Here is a 12896-nt window from a genome sequence, read left to right as displayed (position 1 = left end):
CTCCAACAAGGTACTGCCATTTGCAAGTTCCCTTAGTATGCCAAAGGGGTGTTTGAGCAGCAGGGAGGCATTACTGGATGTGCTCTAACTATGAAAGTGTTGAAAGTATTTTACAATGTGAGCTAGGGTCAGTGTAGATAAATTTTATAGTGAATCAAAGCACCCATTTAGTGGCAGTGAATGTAAATATAGAAATACAGATAAAAGGCAGATATCTCACTGGTACCTGTTCAATACCTGTGTTCATGTGGGGAATAGTGATATACTATCAATATGCTGCTTTATTCAACAGCTTTCAACTATCTTGGTGCATAATTTATGGACAGGATCTTCCTTTCAAAATCTTACAATCTCATTGAAAGGCAGGTATAAGAGAGTGATGTATCACCAAGGGGGCAGATGAGGGAGAGGAAAGGGATCTTTTATGGGGCCATACACATGGCTGTTTGTGTGCTGTGGTAATTCAGAAGCTGTTATTGTCAAGAAGAAATAAATAAATATGTATGCACATCTGTCTAGGTTTCAGCATTCTTAAAGTTCCATCAATGCAAAATTAACATGAGCAAAAAGACATTTCTCTCCCTCTTCCTTTTATAATTTTAAAATCTTCTTATAGGTCAACTCAGTGCTTCCTCTTACACTATGCTGTTGTCCAGAAAAAATTATGAAAACAACATGATGTTTAAACCAGAACAATAATTACTGTTATTCCTGGAGCACTAAGAATAACAGTGTTTATTGTCCTTGTGCTGACATTGTTTCCCTGTTGCTGTTCTGACTTAATGCTTTGTGCCTTTGCTGCTCCCACCCCAGTGAGTTTTCAGTGCACATTTAGTTACTAACCCTTTAAGGGCTAGAAGCCCTGATTTTTGTAGAAAAATCTGATTCAATGTAAGATGAGATAAAACACAAGTCCTTTATATACCCCATTTTGCAAACAGTGGACAAATGGAAATTGGATGTAATGAGAGTTATTATGGGGGAAAGTCTGAAAGAAATGGGAAGAAGAAGGAAATACATTTGAGATAAGGAAGTTCCAGGCTGCACAATGTGCTTTACATAGGTAAATATGTGGAAGTAAGACTGTCCTAGTGTATAAAAGAATTGGATTGTGGATTCCATGCAGTCAGAAAAAAATTCACTCTTAGTACACAAGAGAAAGGGATGCTAGAAGAATGGGTAATTTTCCTTCTGCCAGCATCTCTGATGAGCATGAGAACAAAAATCCAGGCTTATTTATATAACTATATAAATGAATGATTTCAAGAAAAAAACAATTAAAAGTTCTTGTTTTCCTTAAAGGTAGAAATTATAAATACTTTTTTCTTAAAGTTAAGAGAAATCTCTACAGGGAGACAGTGTTTTCTATTCCTTGCACTGACACCTCTGAGGTACCAGGTGCATGAACTGATCCTGTTACTGTCTCTCTTTTCATCCCCTTGTTTCTGCTGGTGCAAGGCGCTGAAACCTTTCCCCTCACTCTCCCCCCCACCTTTTTCTTTTATCACCCTTTCTGCCTTGACTGCTCAGACTGCAGGGCTTCTAGAGAAGAAGCTGTCTCTGTACATTATTGCTACATGTGGTAAATTGAGTCTTTTTGGCAATATTGTAATGCATATGTTCCAGTAGACTAGTTATGGTAGTTATTTAAAATGCTATTAAAAAGTAAGATGAAGGTACTTAAAAATACCTGATTCAGTTCAGGCCAAACAAATGAGAGGTCACATTATTCCATATTTCCTATTTATTTACCTTCACGAAAATTCCTTTGCTTTGTTTCCTGACAGCTGTGCAAAACTCTACATTTCTTTACAATCAAAACTTATGCATCAGGTTCATACAGATTCTCACAGAGACCTGAGAGACACTTGTTTTTTCGTGTGTTTAAAAATTTTGGCATTTCATAGCATTTAGAAGTCAGCTTTGTCAGAGGGAAGGGGCAGTAGATTAAAGGCTGCTGGTGCCTGTGTACTGCTGTGGGCATAAACGTCAGACTAACTTAAAAGTATGTGATCAGGTTGTCCTCTAGTGGCTGCCAAAGAGAAGATCTAACCATAAATTTTGCAATGTTGCTGCAATGGAAATTAGTGTAAGTTCTTACAACTTTTCTTTCTGTGAGGATTTGATAACTAGATCTCAAAATTATCAATCTCTGTGTGATTTCCATTCTAGTGGCAGGCCCTGCAAGTCTTTTTCTTATCTCTTCCTGAATTATGCCTCATAATAACATTGTAAATTATGTTTCTGGATGGGTCTTTATCAGTAGAAAAGCCAATTCCACACTTCTAGGCTTTTTTATGCAAGAAAGAAACAAGCCTTTTTGAAATTCTGTTTCTCTATTATACTTCTGCCCTCTGTGCCTCCGGTTTTAGCACTTTGGTCCCAGTACAAGTGTGCCTTCTTGGCAGAGAACAAGTGCAGCAGGAGATAGGACACTATTTCTCTCTTTAATTCCACAAGAGAGCATTGTTTCCTCCTTCCTGCAGTCCTGCATCTGGTGTGGTGCAAATATCCTCTCTATGGTAGTGAACGAGGGTCTCTATGGTAGTGAACTAAGGATCTCTCTGGCAGAGATTTTGACTCTTCTACTGACCTAAGAGAGTCCTAGATTTATTTGGAACAAGTAGTTTTCTGAACACAGTGACACTGGCATTCAGACCACTGTAATAATTATGTTGCTACCTTAAAATGGAAGTTCCACATATAAAACAAATAGAAAAATAAATCATATATTTCTGAAAATAAAGCATTACTTGTAATGTTCAAATTGTACAACAAAACATCACAGGACTGAGATATCTGAAGACAGCTGAGAAATCTTTCTCAGTGGGACTTATAGAGCTTGTGAGGGATCCACTGGCCAGTTAGTAATACCTGGTGTCAGAATGAAGGAAGCTGAATCTCATTAAAGAGGCTACAAGGCCTGGCTTTTGCCAGTATGCAAATCTACATTATTCGAGACACAGTTAAGACTTCTCAGTGTAAGACAAAGGCAATAGTGAAAGCATTTATTCGGTGTTAAGATACATCCTTTCTCATCCAACAGCTTTCTTATGATCTTTGTTTCACCAATGGTGATGACTGCAGCAGAACACAGTTTACTGACTTGCATACAGTCATACGTCAATTCCCCACAACAGAGGAACAAATTCACTGTTCAGTCCCATGTTCTTTGGACCACTGGTTGTCCTTCTCCAGATAAGGAAAGCATTTTAATTTATAAACAGCATAAAAGTAAAAATACAACAGCCAGTGGTTACTGTAAAGACATATTCTATGTGAGGGGGCAGATTAATGCTAATAATTGTTGGATCCATGGATCTATGGAGCCATAGTGCAAAAGCAGAGAAAAAATATTGAGTTCACCTGAAAAACATATTCAAGATTCCTCTGAGACAATGAGTAACATGAGAACAAAAGTTACATTATTTGCATCTGAACAGGACTTTTCCTATCAAGAAGCCAGTATTTGCAGGAAGCAGAAAGTGTTTAGCAGTGGTGGATGTTCTCTGGTCATTGAGCATTGTTTAGCAAATAAGCCAAAAGTCCTGTAAATCTAGTTTTTTATTACTTTTTGCAGAATCAGCAGTCATGTTTTCAATCTTGCATAGACAGTAACATAATATTATAAGTGTAACATATTTTTTTCTGATGTAATGTGTTTACTCTCACTAAGCCAAGTTGGTTTTTTTTAGTGTCCACAGAAAAGCATCTATGTTTATACAGATTTCTAGGATGCTACAGAAGGCAGATTGCTCCATCTGATGTCAGCACATGTTGCAGTTTAGCTTTAATAACCCCACAGCACCTCCTCACCGCTGCAGTTACTATTCTGCTCCTGCCAGTTACATCTTCCTTGTGCTTTCCTTTCTCTCAACTTCAGCAGCTGGGCCTGTATTAGAGATGGGCCTAAGGGAACACAGAGGGAGTTTGAACATTTAGTAACAGTGTTCTTTGAGAATTCCTACAGATAAAAATCTCTGCTCCAGCTCAGAACCGAGGGTGTTAGATAGCTGCTTACACCCTGTACATGACATTGCTTCCAGCTGGCACTGTCACAAAATGATCATCACTCTCTCCTCTGAGTACAAGATCTGCACGACAACTAAACTAATGAAGGATTCCAAGCTATTATCCTCCTACTAAACAACGTAAAAAAGAAATCTAAGAGAATGTGGTTTTGTTTCTCTGTGCCCCCATTGCCCCTTGCACTAATAAATTTTCTTCCAACTGGAAGAAACAGTTTGTCCTCTTGAAAAAAAAGACTAAATAAGAGACTGTCTACTCTTATTTTAATAGTTCACAGATAATAGACAGTTATAGAATATCGTCATAGAGGTGGTATAATATTTAGTGCAATTACATGTACTGAGAAATACAACACATGAAAATGAAGCTTTAAAAAATGTACAGTTTCCTGAAATATTTTCAAACTATTTATTTACAGACATTAAAAAAAAAAAAAAAAAGGAGCTCTTTTTGCTCTTTTGCAAAAGATGCACTATGAGGTTGCACAAAGGCTTTAACAGCCTAAGCCTGGATCTCTAAGGTTAAGAAACATAGTTGGAACACTTCTATTTATACTGGGTTTCAGTTTAAATAACAACAATTTTCCAATAAAATTAAATTTCATAGAAAAGCATTTGTTTTTGTCATAAACTACTTTTGAGAAGAATATTACATATTAAAAAATAATACCTTTGTAACAGTTGCGTACTTAATGTCTTAAGTGTCCATAGCCTATGTAGACTAGTTTCCCACCTCAGCTTCAATTCTATGTGCAGAGATTCCCATAATATCAAATCATAGCTTAGCAAGGGAAGAGATCCTGGCCATAGACGTGGACCTGGTCAATAGATGAGAACAGGGGCAATTAAACATTTAAACTACAATGTCTCCATCCATTTGGATGAACAGAAAATTTATATAAGGAAACATAGTGGATATATTAGGATCTTATGTTCAGGTCAGTTAAAACAATGCATTTTATGCTAGGTAGCTTTTGAAATTATTTCTATCTAAACCTGTTTCATTAGTGCAACAAAACCACTCATATGTTGTAAAAAGTAAAACCTCTGGGGTAGCTGCTGGAAAAATTAAGTTTTGCTGAACTGGCAGAACCCAAAAGTTGGGTAGGCTACTCCAAAAACATGAAGAATAAACTTGTCATTGCAAACGAAATAAATCAATATACTGTTGAAAGGCATAATGTAGCTATTAGTGAGTCACTTAGTAACTACCACTTGGGAAAAATAACCAAAGGAAATGAAAACATATTTGCATCAGTAAGGCTGTACTCCCTCAAATGCTATTTTTTTCAAACTTAAAGTTACTTTTCTTAATTAATCTGTGTTAGGTGTTGTTAGGAGCAAAAGGAAAAAAAAAAAAAAACCACAACAGAGAGTAAAGAGTATTTTATATTAGAAGCTTCAAATTTTAAATACAGTTTTAACAAATATAAGAAATGGATGAGAAAATATCTAATAACACACAAAATTCATCACCAGTATTTTCATACCTAGATGTGGTGAATGAGTGTTTTCCATAAATGAAAATACAGTTTTGTCATAGAAATGAGATATATTCTGTCTCCAAAATGCTTAAGGTTTTTTTACCTTGTATCTGTATTCAAAAACATTGGTGTCATAGTAGAGGACTTTTTTGATGGATAAAAAAAGATTTTTTAGAAAATTGGGAGAGTTATGTTTTCATTAAAGATAGTATTAACTGTTCAAGATATTGATATTGGCCAGATATTCACAGAAACTGAAATCATACAGTTGTAGGAACCCAAAAAGTATAGATATGCAACTGCAATGAGTCAACTTTATGCTAGAGGTCTACAAAGTTTTGAGGCAGAGAGATGAATAGGAAAATGTTCTTCCAGGGGATTGCTGGGCACTGGAACAGGCTCCCCAGGGAAGTGGCCAAAGCACCAATGCTGACACAGTTCAAGAAGCATTTAGACAACACTCAAACACATGGTGTGCAGAGCCATGAGTTGGACTTGATGATCTTTATGGGTCCCTTCCAACTCAGGATATTCTATGATTCTATTTATTTCCAGTAATAGAACATCCCAAGAAACATCAAATTAAAATAATGACTAGTGGTAGAGTCCAGGATTTCCTTGACTGTACAATAATTTATTTTTTATTTTCATTAGATATCTAAACTGGAGCAAAGTACTGTAAGCTATTGTGTAAACTAAAAGTTCAAGAAATTATATCAATTGAAGAAAAAAATAATCCAGCCAGCACTAGTTAACACATAGCTACAGTCATTCATGCAGAATGTACCTCAAATGCAAACTGATAAATGCTGTGAAGTATTTCCTCTGAAGCAATATTATCATATGTTTACCTGTTCTCCTAGTCTTTACATAAGTATGTGCTCCTGGTCCCTGCTAGACTGAGGCCACTGAACATGATGGACTTTTGGTCTCCTCTATTAAGGGTGTCCTTATAACCCTCTTCCTCACATGTTCTATTTAAGCAGCAGCCCCCAGGTTTAGGATCTAAACCAAAGTCTCCTGGCTGAGGAAAAAGACTAATTTTTCCTCTAGAAAATGCTTCAAGAAAATTATTTATAATCATTACCATAACTTATTTTCTATTATGATTAGTATTAGAGAATCTAAAAGCCACATCTTAAGTGTCTTTGTTGCAATTTAATCCTTCCTAAATAACTACAAGAGTATCTATTAAACAGCAGTGCCTTATGCCAGAAATCTCAGTAGCGTGACGTATCTCTGTATATCAATTCAATTTCTGCTATAAGATCACTGCTCCTTTTTTCCACCAGTTAAGAATTAATTACAAAGTGAAGGAAGTCATAAGTTTTCAATGACACTTTAAGATATATCTTTTCTAAATCACATGTATTTAATGTACTGTTAACTAATGATGTAAAAATATAACTAAAATTAAAGAGTGCTTTAAAGCCATAATATAATAGGAAATGCAGTCCTGCAATTGAAATTTCTGAACTGTTTCTGTCTAACAGGATAAAGCCAATTCTGAAAGCTTCTTCTAAGTCATTTGAAAGAAGATAGTAATTGCTTCAGTCACTATGGTTTACCTGATCAATTCAAGTACATTTGATACAGTAGACTTAAAAGTTTTATGCACCACCACTTGAAGCAGTCAGGTTAATCTAAGAAATGCCAGAGCAATGTGTTGAAGAACTGGTAAAAAAGTATGTGAATTTTTTTAATGACATTCAAGCAAGGAAGACTTTTCTACCTTTTTCTTGGAAAGCTGATCACTTTGTGCTTGCCCATTCATCTTAATAATTGTGAGGTAATAATTATGGGGGGGATGCTATTGCAAGTAATTACTGAAGTAGCTGAAATTAGGATTCAACAAAAGATACAATTCCTTTCTCAGTTGGAGTTTGCAGTTCAAAGTTCATGGAATCCCAAGCTGACTCTTTAACATTAAAATTCTTTAATATGTAAGAAATTTAGTTCCTATGCTTCACATCATGTATTCTTGGTGTACGTCCTAGTACAAATCAAGTCACAACTTAGGTGAAGAAATCTGGATGCAATTTGGGTTTCAAAATGAGGGATATGAATGGCAGGTGGTTCAGTTTGCACGTGGACCAATAAAATGTTATTATATTCATCTGCAGTGTAATCTCCTAAATATGAAAATATTTAGAAATGAATTGTTTGGAACTTAATATAAGAGAAGAAATCAGGTACTTTTTTTCTGTTATCTTTAATTTTGGAATTGAAGTGTCCTATATTGCAGAATGATTTTTTCTTTTTAATAAAGTAACTCAGAGATTTCATTGTTTACTCTGAGAATTTGGTTTAGTTTGTCTTTGGTATGCACTCAAGTAACTAAAAAGTTTGACTAGGATATTTTTATTCACAATGGTATATAAAAAGCACATCCTTCTGTTCTGTAAACTGTAAGGCAAGTTTTAAAATAAAATACAAAAAGCTTTTTGGAATTTAAGCTTAAGCAAATGCTTAAATACTATGTTACTTTTGTATGAATTAGGTATTAGCAAATATGATCACAAACGATAAATATTATTGCATTTAATTCAATGTGATTGAATTTCACTATCTTGCTCTATTGTGGTAACAACTGCCATGTTGCAGCAATGGCTGAAAATCAGACCAGTGTTTGCTTGATTTTATACCAAGAGAATATTGTAATTTTTTTCTAGTTGATTTTCAGAAACAAATGAAACCTTTTGGCATATGTTTTGGAAATAAATACTTGTATTATCCAGTACAATGTAAAACTATGCTAACCACAATTAACTTGATAATACAAAAATAAGTGATAACTGGGACCAGGTGATTTTAAATAACATCCAAAGAACAGGAAGAAACTTTGTTATTTTCTTCATTCAGCTTAAGAACTGTGTATAATTCACATATTTTCTTTGATTTTATACTGTATTCTTTTTTTCATAAGAAGTGATTTATTTCACTTACTAATTGACCATGAAATTTCATTTTCATTTTAAAAAAATCAATTTAATTAGATCTGTAGCAGTAGAATGTAGCACCTTAAAAAAACCTGTTTGTTCATCTTTTACTGCCGTATTTTGAATAAAACTACACAGTTATCTTTTTTATTATTTTTTATTTTCCTTGTCTTTCAGATATAATAAAACGTGTTCTGTGAGGGAAGGTGAGGATGGTAAAGGGGGAATGAAACTTAGCAAGTTATGTCTTATTCTGGAGAAAAATAAAAAAGCACTCAAGAAAGTAAGGAGTTTTAAGGGATAAGCCTGAAGAACTTTAGCTATAGTTGTAATAAATGGTATATCAAGCAGAGAGATCATGATCTCTGCAAAAAGCTCTCCAGCAATATCTTGAACCTAAAGGAAAACAAGAGCAGCTGATTGGCACTTTGTTACTTGAATGGTGGCCCTACTGATGAAGCAGAAAAGGCCATTAATGATGATTTTTAGAGTCTCAAATCTGCCAGATATGAAACTTAAAACTGTGAAATTTATAATGCATTTAAAAAGTGCCCAAACTCAGAAAGCAATGCTTTTCCTAAATGGCCAAAACTTACACATATTTCTCCCTTTTTATTGCATTCCTGATATACTCTTCATCATAATGTCTTCTTTACTCTCTTACAAACCAAATAATCATCTTCATTTATATGCAATATGAGCCTACTGCCACTACTGACACAATATAAATGTGTTGCATTAAAAATTAAAAATATTATTTTTTACACTCCATCAAGATGAAAAGTGAGCCTTCATTCTCATTTGCAGTTGTGCCACCACACTGTCATCCTTCTTGCCTTGTACCACAGGACATGATCAGTAACAGCCTGATTCCTACAGACCTTAAATTACCTCAGATGTGCTCTGAGCTTGACTCTGTATGATGGCAAATAAAGAAGAATTTTCAAAGGTAAGCTAACTGGGTTGCTGTGCTTCACTGGGAATCAGCTTCTTTGATCAGATGTCAGAACAACAGGGAAAAGAAATATATGGGATGCTTTTTTTTTTCTGCAAAAAATCTCTTAAAAGTTGAAGACCCTATTTGTTTTGGAAGCTAAGGAGTCCAAAAATTACTCTTTCCATTCATCTACCAACCTTTCAAAATGAAAAATAAAATGGCTGAGAGGTGCATAACTCTTGGATTCTTTATCCACTTAATTGTTTGACTTATTTCTTTTTCCTTTGCTGGGGAAACACTGAAGTCCACATATCGGTTTGGAGAGGATAACTTTCAAGCTGGCTGAAATCCTAGTTCTTGTGAGCATTTTTTGTCATTTGAAGGTTAAATTCTTCTCAGAGAGCATTGCTGGAGTTAGTATTCTCCCCTCCAGTAACTGTAGGAGCTGCCTGACCTTTATAAGTGCAGGTCAATATTCACACTGTTGGAAGAAGCATTGTGGAGAGTTGTCTTCACAATCCCAAGGAGAAGTGCTTTGCCACAGGCAGCTCGTGACCAGCAAAGACAAATCGGTGAATGGACAGATAAAACTGTTTTAACTGGATTCAGAGAGTCTCTTTTACACAGATTTAGGTTCTATTCCAAAGTCTATAGACCTGTAGCATTCACTACTTTCCTCCAAATTTCAATAAAATCAATAGGAAAAAGAATTATTAGGAGGGAAGCACTCTAAATGTTTTGGCCTCTGGGTCACTCTTTGCAACACTATTCCCTGCCAAATTTAGACACACATAGCAGGAGAATATATGAAATAATTTTTCTATTGACCTTATCCTCTACCCAACATAAATTCCAAAGAAGGTTTAATATCAAAATCACTTGATGAAAAACATTGTAGTAATATACAATACTTTTAATTCCACACTGCTTTTCATATATTTCTGCTTCCCCAATAGAAACACTTGGAGTTTAAAATATAATATCAGTAATAAACACCTTCATGTCTAGTAAGACTCTCAATTTTTTTGTGAACTAAGAAAGTACCTGTAAAAGCAGAGAAAAACAAAAGCATAGTGCTGGTGTCATGCAAATATTTCCATTAGCATTTACAAATACATATATGCAAGTGAGAGAATGAACCAACCAAAATGAATGACCCAAGATACAGCACGTGAGAATGGGGTTATTTTATGAAAAAAATGATGCTATGGACATTTGAGAACAAAATACACTTTTGAAACACTATTTGTTCCTCTCCTCTAGAGATCAAAGGTTACTAGAAATCTCAAACTTTTGTAGAACCTGTTGCTCCAAAGTAAACGTTTCAGACCATACTTCCTCTCTTCTCAATATTACGTAAAATAAAAGTCTGTTTATAATTTAATGGCAGAGAATAAATGACATCTGCAACTTGGCAGAACAATGTAAACTGGGGCTTGTCTGACTCAGACTAAGTTTCTGGCTCTGTTTACAGCAGAAGAAAGGAAAGAGTCAAGCCAGTGGAAATTTTGCAACTTAGCTAGTATAATTAATATAGCATTTCATATATTTATTTTTTTAAAGTTGTTTATTCAGTCCTGTGGCTCATGACCTGGCTTATGTTTTGAAACATCTGTTACTGCCTGCAACCAAGGCAACCAGTAAATGTTGGAAATTTCATAACACTTTAGGAATGTTAAAGTATTATTGTGGGAACACCCTACAATTCAAAATGATTTTAACTAAAAACTGGTTAATTTTAGGTCACAGACAGCAGATATATTCACATCCTTTTCTTCAATTGTATGAGACTTTATCTTCAAAAAATCTTGCAGAAAATGCATACATTTAATTTTTATCTGTCATGCCAAATAATTTCTGCAGCAGTTTCCTTCCCATATTGTGATGTGGAGTTTTGCTGTCAAAACCTTCATTCAGAAATTTCTGGTTAAAATGAAAAGGTTTTGATTTTGATAATTTAATATTTTTGATACTTTAATTTTTCCTTATTTTCTGAAGAAATCTTCATTTTGACTGGCCACTAATTTGTATACACCTGCATTTTCATAGTTCTGTATGTGATTTGTATTACAAGTTTATTCCCAGTATTTAATCTTCTTTCATGAAGTAGTTACATGCTGACTAACTGTGCATAGTGGTCATAAAATTCTTCACTGTTCAGAGCTGTGTCTGTTCACTTTCTTGGGCTAGAATTACATACGTCATGGGCATTGCAGTTCAGCCTTTTCCTCATATGATGCACTGGTATAAAATGGAAAAAGAAGACAAGATTGATAAAACGGTGAGCAAGGTCAAATAATTAAACTCAATGTCACTCAGAAAAAATATATACATATTACTACAGAATAGCTTTAAATTTTCAGTTACATAGAAAGATTCATTTTTCCAAAACAAATTTCATAGTTATGAAAGTGTAACTTCATGATGCAGTTACTGGGGAGGTACTTCAACAAATGGGGCTGGACTTTGACAAATAGTGAAATTCTTGAAAAAACTTTTGTAGGGAAAATAATCACTTGTTTTTACTGTAGATCAGACCATACCAATCTAATATCAAGTACTCAGACTGAAGTAGTTTGAAGATATCTACTTACCATTTGCAGCTAGTGAGTTAAGAGGTTTTAATATAAAAATACAGAATTAGATGGAAGGCAGAATATTTCTTTGCAAGTAATTTACTATTTTATGCTCTTACATCAGTATGTTTGCTGTTTTTTGAAAAATGTTTGTAACACAGGAGACAAAAAAGCTGAAATTATTAGCCATTGCAACTGCTACAGGAAAAATGGTGATTAAACTATGGAAAAATAAATTATATTTGGTTAACTTATTGAATAAATTATATGTCTGGATTCAAGCACAGGGATCTAAACAGTTTTGTTGCTAATGAGTAATCTGAAAAATGTTATCACTAAAGAGAATAATAAAGCTGAACTTTATAACTGCAAATTATACTTTTTTCTGTCTGTATTTTTGGAGATAACTTTATATAATTCACTTACTAATGGAAAGACAGGGAAAATCTTTAGTGCTAGCTACATTACTGAAGCCAGATTATACATGCATATCAGCAATAACATGAATAACCTTAATTCTGTATTTTTCACATTGTAGGTTCTGTTCCATTATGAAATAGAACCATAAAATGTTTGGGTAAGATGGGATCTTAAAGAGCATCCAGCTCCAAGCACCACACCACAGCCAGGGCTACCTTCTACTGCATCAGGTTGCTCAAAGGCTCATTCAACCTGCCCTGAACACCTCCAGGGATGGGGCACCCTCAGGTAATCTGGTCAGCCTGTACCAGTGCCTGAGCACCTTCACAGCAGAGAATTTCAACCTAGTATTTAATCTCAGCCTACTATCATTCAGTTTGAAGACCATCTCCTTTCTCCTGTTATTACTTGCCCTCCTTGTAAGTCCTTCACCTTTCTTGTAGTCTCCCTTCCTGCGCTGAAAGGGCAAAATAAGATCACCCCATAGCATTTTCTCCAGCCTGAACAACCCC

At 34.8% G+C, this 12896-nt stretch overlaps 1 long non-coding RNA gene across 1 annotated transcript in view; it reads right to left on the bottom strand.

Annotated features, from left to right (window-relative positions):
- Window positions 1-3015: 3015 nt before the first annotated feature.
- Window positions 3016-12896, bottom strand: part of LOC310910224 — a 30081-nt gene continuing 20200 nt past the window's right edge. Inside the window, exons 3-5 of the long non-coding RNA XR_014590257.1 lie at window positions 11515-11629; window positions 4699-4846; window positions 3016-3909 (exon numbers count right to left, since the gene is read on the bottom strand). This is a non-coding gene — a long non-coding RNA (uncharacterized lncRNA). The remainder of the gene's footprint in view (window positions 3910-4698; window positions 4847-11514; window positions 11630-12896) is intronic.

The sequence above is a fragment of the Zosterops lateralis genome (genome assembly GCF_965231275.1).
Source record: "Zosterops lateralis genome assembly, chromosome: 6".
NCBI lineage: Eukaryota > Metazoa > Chordata > Aves > Passeriformes > Zosteropidae > Zosterops > Zosterops lateralis.
The sequence above is the reverse complement of the archived record's forward strand: the minus strand, read 5'-3'. Positions and strand labels throughout refer to the sequence as shown.